The sequence below is a fragment of the Mastomys coucha genome, unplaced genomic scaffold (genome assembly GCF_008632895.1).
Source record: "Mastomys coucha isolate ucsf_1 unplaced genomic scaffold, UCSF_Mcou_1 pScaffold9, whole genome shotgun sequence".
Classification (NCBI taxonomy): domain Eukaryota; kingdom Metazoa; phylum Chordata; class Mammalia; order Rodentia; family Muridae; genus Mastomys; species Mastomys coucha.
Genome location: NW_022196915.1, coordinates 56892566 through 56901474, shown reverse-complemented (window position 1 = coordinate 56901474; position 8909 = coordinate 56892566). Strand labels below are relative to the sequence as shown.

General features: G+C 44.5%; 1 protein-coding gene and 1 pseudogene across 6 annotated transcripts in view; one reads left to right on the top strand and one right to left on the bottom strand.

Annotated features, from left to right (window-relative positions):
• The first annotated feature begins 1861 nt into the window (after positions 1-1861).
• Positions 1862-8909, top strand: part of Piwil2 (piwi like RNA-mediated gene silencing 2) — a 59923-nt gene continuing 52875 nt past the window's right edge. For 2 of the 6 annotated variants that reach the window (XM_031361869.1, XM_031361870.1), the window contains exon 1: positions 6720-7044. The gene's annotated coding sequence lies outside the window, so the exon portion shown is untranslated. Of the gene's footprint in view, positions 1973-6572; positions 6690-6719; positions 7045-7389; positions 8063-8909 lie in introns of those variants that run through there. The other 4 variants (XM_031361871.1, XM_031361873.1, XM_031361872.1 and 1 more) reach the window with 4 other exon arrangements.
• Positions 4736-5488, bottom strand: LOC116084708 (annotated as a pseudogene).

Sequence of the window (8909 nt, the reverse complement as noted above, 5' to 3'; positions counted from 1 at the left end):
GGTTTCTCTGTATAGCCTTGGCTGTCCTGGAACTCACTCTGTAGACCAGGCTGGCCTCGAACTCAGAAGTCCGTCTGCCTCTACCTCCCAAGTGCTGGGATTAAAGGCATGCACTACCACTGCCCAGCTGAGAAGTGTTTCTTGATAGCACAGAGAAGCCGTGTTCCAGAGACAGCCATGGTTGTACCTTGTGTTGGAAACCAGACTTGGTAAAGTCTAAGAGTCACCTAGGTGGTACTGGTTTTGAAACATGAAGGGGTAGCAGCTGATACTTGGTATTGTTAGAGGCCAGCAGAGGCCATTGGTGAAGGTGCAGCCTCAGTGGCAGTTGAAAGCCCAGAGAAGTCAAAGCTTAGTACCATGAAAAGAGCCTATGAGAGGCTATTTGTGAAAGTGTAGTCCAGTTGCAGCAGAAAACAGCAGTGTTTTGGAGATGCCAGTACCATGAATGATCACCAAGAACAGCAGCAGCAGTGGAGTACAAGCAGCTGGAGCTTAGAAGACAAGGTGTGTGCTACAAAGGGCAGAGCTGGAGAAGTGACCCAAGCTCTTGGAGGAGCCCAATAAGATTATGAGTTGATCCCAGGCCTTGGATGGTTAGAATTTGATTTTGCTTTTGATTGTGACTGTGCCCTGATACTTTTCCCTCTTGAAGTAAGAAATTATTTTAGTGGAGCCCACAGTTAAGAGACTTTGAATTGTAAACTTTGAATTTCAAGAGAGATTGGATATTTTAAAGGGATTGAAATTTTAATATGTAAGAATTTGTAAAGACTGTGGGACTTTTAAAGTTATTTAGATCTCGGCGATGAATAAGAAAGTAAGGGTTGAGGCTTAAAGTGATATGTTTGTGTGTCAAGTTGACCAGGGAACAGTTGAATTGGCTGATTTTGAGTGTCAACTTTGTGATAATAGAGTTATCACAGAGAAAGGAGCCTCCCTTGAGGATATTCCTCCATGAGATCCACCTGTAAGGCATTTTCTCAATTAGTGGTCAAGCACGGAGGGCCCAGCCTATTTTGGGTGGTGCCATCCCTGGGCTGGTAGTCCTAGGTTCTATAAGAAAGCAAGCTGAGCAAGCCAGGGGCAGCACCCTTCCATGGCTTCTGCGTCCATTCCTGCCTCCAAGTTCCTGCTCTGTGATTTCCAGTTCTGACTTCCTCTGGTGATGAACAGAAATGAGGAAGTGTAAACTGAATAAACCCTTTCCTCCCCAACTTGCTTTTTGGTTATGATGTTTTGTGCAGGAATATAAACCCTGACTAAGATAAGGTTCATTTGTTTTTGTTTTTGTTTTTTTTCTAAATGTCAGCCGATAGAATTTTTTTTTTTTTAAGAATTAGATCATAAGGGCTCTGACTTGTTAATAATAGGTATGTTTGAGAGATTCATAATATCATAGAAGGGATCTTTCTGTGTCTCTGTCTCTGTCTCTCTGCCTCTTTCTCTCTCTCTGCCTCTGTCTCTCTCTGTCTCTCTGTCTCTATCTCTGTCTCTCTGTCTCTCTGTCTCTCTCTCTGTCTCTGTCTCTGTCTCTGTCTCTCTCTCTCTCTCTCTCTCTCTCTCTGTGTGTGTGTGTGTGTGTGTGTATGCATGTGTCCTGGCTCTCCCATCTTATTTTTCATGTGTGTTGTCATGTGACGTGTTCTACAGTGCAGAAAGGGAGTGAGAGACTCATCAATCTTCAATCTTGCAATCAACCTTCAGCTCTGTGAGAAGTAAATTTATTTCCCTTGCAGATTGTCCAGCTGTAGGTATTGTGTTAACTAGACTATGATAACATCAACTTTATATCTTAGTGTTTTATGTTTCTGTGAAAGAGTGCCTGGACTGAAGGGAAGTAATTTATTCTGTGTTACAGTTCTGGTATTCGATGGAGCTCCACTGAGGCAGATGATGGCGGCCAAGTTGATCTGTGAATAGAGTCATGTTCGTGAGAGAAAGGAGATACAGCTGACCTGCTTCATGATAGGTGAAAAACTAACTCTGCCTCTTGAGAAACTAAGAGTCTACTGCCATGAACTATTCAACTAGCCGTATTAGAAACCAATTTTTTTATTTAATTTTTTTTTTAATCACATTCAGTGTTTGGGGTTCACACATGTGAGAGTCACTTCTCTCCTCCCACCACATGGGCCCTTGACATCTATTAGGCTTAGATGTAAGCATCCTTACCCGCTGGGTCTTCTTACCCTTCCAGAAGTCAAATATGAAGATGAATTGGATGGGGACAAATCCTACCTAAACTACAGAGAAAGGCATCTTGGTCACCGGCAGGGCTGGCTCTGGGTTCTAGTCAGGATGAAAAGGGGAGCTGAGAAGAGAGTCAAGAGAACCAAAGAGATGGTTATAGTCCAACCGCTGGCAGGCTTGAGGCCCAGGAAGATCAGACATTTATATTTGCATCTGAAGGCAAGGAAAAGCTAATACTTCTGTCTGAAGGCTGTTAGGGAGGAGAAAATTTTTAGTTGGGGGTAATTCAGCCTTTTGGCTTTGTTCATATCTTTAATAGAGTGAGTAAGCTGGGCCACATTGAAGCAGGGTACTCTGGTTTACCGTTTGTAGTCCTCTTCCTCCTCTTCTTCCTCCTCCTCCTTCTCCTCCTCCTTCTCCTCCTTCTCCTCCTCCTCCTCCTCCTCCTCTTCTTCTCCCTCCTCTTTCTCTTCCTCTTCTGATGAAAAAGGGTTTTAAAAATGTATTACGTTTATTTATGTGTGCATGTGGCTGGGTATTTGTCATGGTACACATGTAAAGATCTGAGACCAGCTTTCAGGAGTTTCACCTTAATCCCAAGTGTCCTTTTATATGTATGGGTGTTTTGCCAGCATGTATGTCTGTGTACCGCGTGTGTGTAGTTCCCAAAAAACTAGAAGGGCCAGAAAAGAGCATCACCTCCCTTGGGACTGGAGTTATAGGCACTTGTGAGCCACCATGTGGGTGCTGGGAATTTAACCCATGTGAGGACATGGGACCGGAAGCACAGCTAGTGCTTTTAGCCACTGCACAGTCCCTCCAGTTCTGACTCCACCATTTGGGCTCTGGTGCTTGAGCTTGAGTCATCAGACTTGGCTGCAGGTGCCTTTGCCGCATGAGCCAGCCTGCTGGCCCCAAATAAGTTTTGTTTTAATTTTGTTTTAGAGAGCGCTCCCTCCTTGGCCCTGATGTATAAGGATTGCAGTTGTGTGGCACCAAACACCCATGTTGGTTTCTTCTAATCTCTTGCCCACTTTTTGATTTTGACAGTGTCTCTTAATGTTTGCTATTTTTATTTTTTCATGTGAGCTCATTTATTAACACCTTTTATGTGAGAGTTTTGGGGACCTGGCTATGGATGTATTTCTCCTGGGAAGATTTATATTTCCTTCTGCCTAAGACGTTGAAGTTCTACGTCTACTTTAAATGGAATCCTCTCTGTAGTTTCTGGCTCAGCAGAGTAAAGCAATTTCCTGTGCTCAGTCTTGCTGTGACTTTGGGATCTTATTTTCTGAACAACAAAAGTAAAGTCAGAGTCCATAGTTCTTATAGGACCACAATATCTGAAGCTATGAATGTCTGGGAAGAGCTGTATTGTTATATACTTATGGACCCATTTTCTTATTTTTTTAATTGGATATTTTATTTGTTTCCATTTCAAATGTTATCCCCTTTCCCAGTTTCCCCTCTGCAAACCTCCTACCCCATACCCCCTTACCCTATTTTTTAAAAAGATTTATGTATTAGATGTATATGAGTACACTGTCATCTTCAGACACATCAGAAAAGGGATCCCATTACAGATGGTTATGAGCCACCATGTGGTTGCTGTATAGACCCATTTTCATCCCTAGGTTCTAGAGCCTGATGGGGTTCTGATGTTTCTGTTAGATCGTCTGTGTCTGGAAGCAGTTAAGAATACTGGCTGCTCTTCCAAAGGACTCTGGTTCAATTCCTAGTGGCAGCTCACAACTGTCTGTCATTCTAGTTCCAGGGGATCTGACAACCTAACACAGACATACATGCAGGCAAAACACCAGTGCATGTAAAATAAAAGTAAATCATTAAAAAAATATATCACCTGGGCTGGAGAGACGCTCAGTTGCTACGAGCATTGACTGCTCTTCCAGAGGTCCTGAGTTCAATTCCCAGCAGCACATAGTGGCTCACAACCATTTGTAATGGGATCGAATGCCCCTTTCTGGTACGACTGAAGACAGCTACAATGCACTCATATACATAAATAAATAATTAAAAAATATATCTATTCTTTACCTCAAAATACTTTATTTCAGCAATATGTGTGTGCTGTTTTGGCAAATCAATAGCTGCATATATTTATGGGGATACAATGGTTTAGATGGGTAATGGTCTAGATGTATTTCATTGTAGAATGATTGCAGTAAATTAAATATATTCTTACTGCACACACCCTCACCAGCTCTGTGGGCATGCACATTTTGAGATAGTGTATGCTTTTTTTTTTTTCCAGATCAAAGTGTTTATTTCCATAACCATATAGCAGCTATAAATAAACATGACATAAATATGCAGGGAAGTCTGATAAATAAGATCACCCTGCAAAGCCCAGACACAGCCGTGCCGACCAGGTCTCATCCTCCCTTTCTAAAGGTACGAGTCAAACTGAAAGAAGGGCAGACCATGCACCACTTGTCACTCTTTAATGTCATGAGTTTCTGATGCTTTAATGGAGTAGCATGAAGGAAACCACCAATGTCAGCTCTTGCAGGCTAAGGTCTTAAAGCCCACACCCTTTCACCTTGAATGTGTAGAGGAAGAAAGAGCAGAAGAGAAAGTCACTTCCACCTGGACCACTGCTTTTCTTTATCTGTTAAAGGCACGTATATCACCCCCATTAGAGGCTTCATTTTGACACTGCCATCTTGTAGCTTGTCATACTGCTCCAACATTTGGTTTCCACCAGCAGGACGACTGGCAATATCAATCTTCCACCAGGCTTTAATTGGTCTATTAATGCCTGGGGCACAACTGGGGCTGCAGCTCCCACATGAATAGCATCGTAAGGAGCTTCTTCAGCATATCCCATTCTTCCATCACCCACAACCAGTCGCACTCGCCCACAGGACAGTAGCATTGGGTCATCTTTTTTGACATTAGTTATTGAGTCATCTACTAGTTCTTTAATGTGATCAATTCCAATGACTTTTCCACTATGTCCAATCATCCGTGCAAAACAGGCAGTAAGGATTCCACTTCCAGATCCTACATCAAGGGCTTTAGCACCTTCATGCAACTGGTCAAACAGAAGTTCTAGTGCATATGCATGCATGTGAGGGGCACTGATTGTTGCCTGGAAACCTATTGATTGTGGAGAATCCCTGTAAGGGTTAGATTTTGCATAGTGGGAGTGGTCTGTAGCCAGCATTACTTCAAATACTTTATCTGCCTTGATGATTTCATTCTTGCGGAGATTGTGGATTAGCTCTGAGTGGCTGGCACCGCTGGATTTCCAGGCCATCTCGAGGCACACCTGGAGCAGGTACAGAACCACCTTCAGCTCAGCGACGGTACCTAGCAGTTTCCCCAAGAGTGAGACTACCTCCTACACGGTCACCGCCCCGCTGGTGTCCCGCTCCAGTGGCCGCTGTTACTGCCGTCGCCGCCGCTGCCGCCAATGCCTAGTGTATGTTTTATAAGTGTTATTTTTTTTGGAGATGCTGGAGATTGTACACAGGGCTCTTGCATACATTAGACAAGTGCTGTATTTGTGTGTGCTTTTTTAAAAATTGCTACCCTAGAGATAAAACATTTATTAGCAACGTTAGCACCTCAATGGGGTGCTAACAACAAGAGATGTTGCTTAGCTTCAGAAAGAATCCTAACAAATGCCAATGGTTCCAATACTTCTCATCTTTATCTCCATTCCAAATAAGACTGGATTTTTCCCGTGGTGGAATAGTGTATGGATTACTTGGGAGCACTGTACTAAAACTACCTACTCTTGGTTCAAAACTGAAAATCTTAAAGGAACCCAACCTACAACCCTTGCAATGAAATCTGCTTGTTTTGGGTTACAGTCAGGTGTGCTCAGAGAACTGCTTCATACTTCACCCGCGGAAGACTCTGACTCCCTTCCCTAAGCGACTGATTCAGTATGCGAGTGAATCTTTCCATGCAAGCTTTGGTCAGTGTACCAAAAAGGATAGGGAGCTGAGGCTTTGTTAGGGTTGGAGAACAGTTTTATCCCCAACTCTCCTCACGGCGGTGTCTTTGGTGCATCCCTCAGTCCCGGACAAGGCACCAAGGAGCAACTAACTGCCTTCTCTCAAGCTTTGTTATTTACCAATTGCACTTTAGACCTTTAACTTGGGGGGACAGGGCAGGTCACTATCAACATGAACATATTAGCTAAATTTGTGTACAGGAGCGGCCCACTGAAAGGGATTCAGGGCAACTCCCATGCCTCAAAACCCACTTTAAAATTACTCCGGTAACTTTTAACACCGGTTTGAGTCAACCTCCATATAGCTAGACTGCATGAAAGGGCGAACCAATGAGGAGATGGACTCTTTTTGAGTGGCAGGCTGTTTGGCCAATGGGCCGAGCCCCTGGGCTGGGGAGAGCCGGAAGTCAAGACGTGGGGCACGTGGTTCATTCCAAGTGGCGGTGTTCTGCCTAGGCAGCGTGCTTCAGGGCCCTGACCACTCTAGGCCGGGTGAGAGGACAAGACTCAGGTGTGAATAGCTAGGAGGGTTAAAGGCGCACTGGTGCAGGCTTGACGGACATTTTTAAAAGTTCAGGCGCCTGGTGGCAAGCAGGGCGCTCTCAGCCAGGGCCCTCCCACCGTCTTGGGTTAGCAGCTCCCCCACGCCCCTCCCCCACGGGCACGAGGTGCCCGGGGCGGGGTCAGGGTGGACTGGAATTCGTTATTCCAGGCCGAGTGTGTGGGAGGAACGCAGGGCCTGGAATAGGAGGGAAAGGAGGTGGCTCGAGGAGAGAGAGCGAGCGCTCACGTCGGGGGCTCAGTGGCACAAGACCTAAAAAGAAATCTAGGCAAGACTCCGCTGGCACCATCCACTTAGTGGAAAGGTACTTTGCTGTCCTGGACCCTGGGTGGGATTTGCTCTTGACGGACTTGGCCTCAGGTTAGGCCTGAGGCCTAGCGCTCCTCCCCAAAGGGCACACGTGGAAAACTGGAGAAGATAGGCCTGGTCTGGAACCAGTGAGAAAACGTGCTTGAAGGAAGGAACTTCTGGGAGGAGGTGTCCAATCTGTGAACGGGATAATAGGAGGGTAAAAAGGCTTCCAGAGATCTGTGCTATCACATCACTTCCTATGTGCCAGTTAGGCAACTGACTCCTTTTTTTTTGTTTTGTTTTGTTTTTTTTTCTTTTTCTTTTTTTTTTTTTTGAGACAGGGTTTCCCTGTGTATCCCCAGCTGTCCTGGAACTTACTCTGTAGACCAGGTTGGCCTCGAATTCAGAAATCCTTGGCAACTGACTTCTAGATTCTTGGGTAAGGCTAGGGTGGTGTGGCAAGCTACTGAGGAGCACTTTTAGCAATTGAGTTGAATATCTGTCTTCTTTCTGTGCGAGGCTGATTTTTCTCTAGCTACTAAGGCTGGCAGGTTTTCAAAAGCTCAGAAGAGATTCCTGGGATTGGAGTGTAGCTCAAAGGTCTAGTGCATGCTTAGCATGCATAAGGCCTTGGATCTGCTCCCCAGCATAAGGGGGGGGGGGGAGGAAGAAAGATTCTTCAGGGATCGGGAAGTCTTTTAACTCTTTTACAGAGTTGAGACTTGAAATCCATAAATTATTAAACAATTTTGAAGAGGCCTGATGGATCTTAGACTTGAGCCAGGCTCAGGAACTCATCCCTAAGTTAGCAGGGGAGGGAAGGAATTCAGTGGGCCGCATGAGAGCCAGGAAGTAGTGTAGACTCAAAACAACAACAGCTTTGTTCCCTGGAGACCTCAGGCCTGTTAGTGTTTTAAAACAAAACCAAAACAATAACAAGACAAAAAACAAAACAGAACAAAAAATCCAAAACCCAAAAACAACAACAACAACAACAAACTGGATAAAGATTCAGAAAAGCAACTAAACCCGTAAGTTGAATGCAGTTATAGATGAGGGGAAAAAACTGATATAGGAGAAAAAACAAAACCCAAACATATTTGTTGACAGAATAATTTTATAGTAAGGAGGTGTTAGCTACACCAGAAATCATCCTCATATGTATTGTTCCTTTCTACACTAGGTGGTTAATCGATGGATGGTTCCCTGAGAGGAGGTTTAGCTAGAGAAGCTCAAGGAGCCTTGGCTAGTGGGAGGTGCTTAGAATGTTCTTAGCACCAATAGGAGTCTTAGTGGGACACAGGGGCTTATTCCTGTAATCCCAACACACAGGAAGATTGCAAGTTCAAGGCCTGCCTGAGCTATACAGCAAGATGCTTTCTCAAAAATAAGACAGGTATGGTGGCACATGTCTGTTATTCCAGCACTTGGGAGCCTGAGGCAGGAGGGTTGTCAAGCGTTCAGGGCCAGGTAGGGCTCCATAGCAAGACTCTGCCCTGCCTCTGAAGAAAAAACACTGTTTTTCTTCCAAGACAGTGTTTCTCTGTGTAACCCTAGCTGTCCTAGAACTCTCTGTAGACCAGGCTTTCCTTGAACTCAGAGATAAGCCTGCCTCAGCCTCCTGAGTGCTGAGATCAAATGCCTGTGCTACCACTGTTAAGAATTATTATCACTGGGGCTGGAGAGATGGCTCAGCAGTTAAGAATTATCATTTTTTGCATTAAAAGAGGAACCTTTGATGTGAATCTGTTATAGGAAACTGGCCCTGTCACTGATCTGACTTGGCTAATCAGTCTCCTCTGTTTTGTGAATCTGTTTTGGAAGAAGGTAAAGGTAAACAGTGGGAATTTTGAGTTGTTTGTTTTTTTTTTTTTTAAT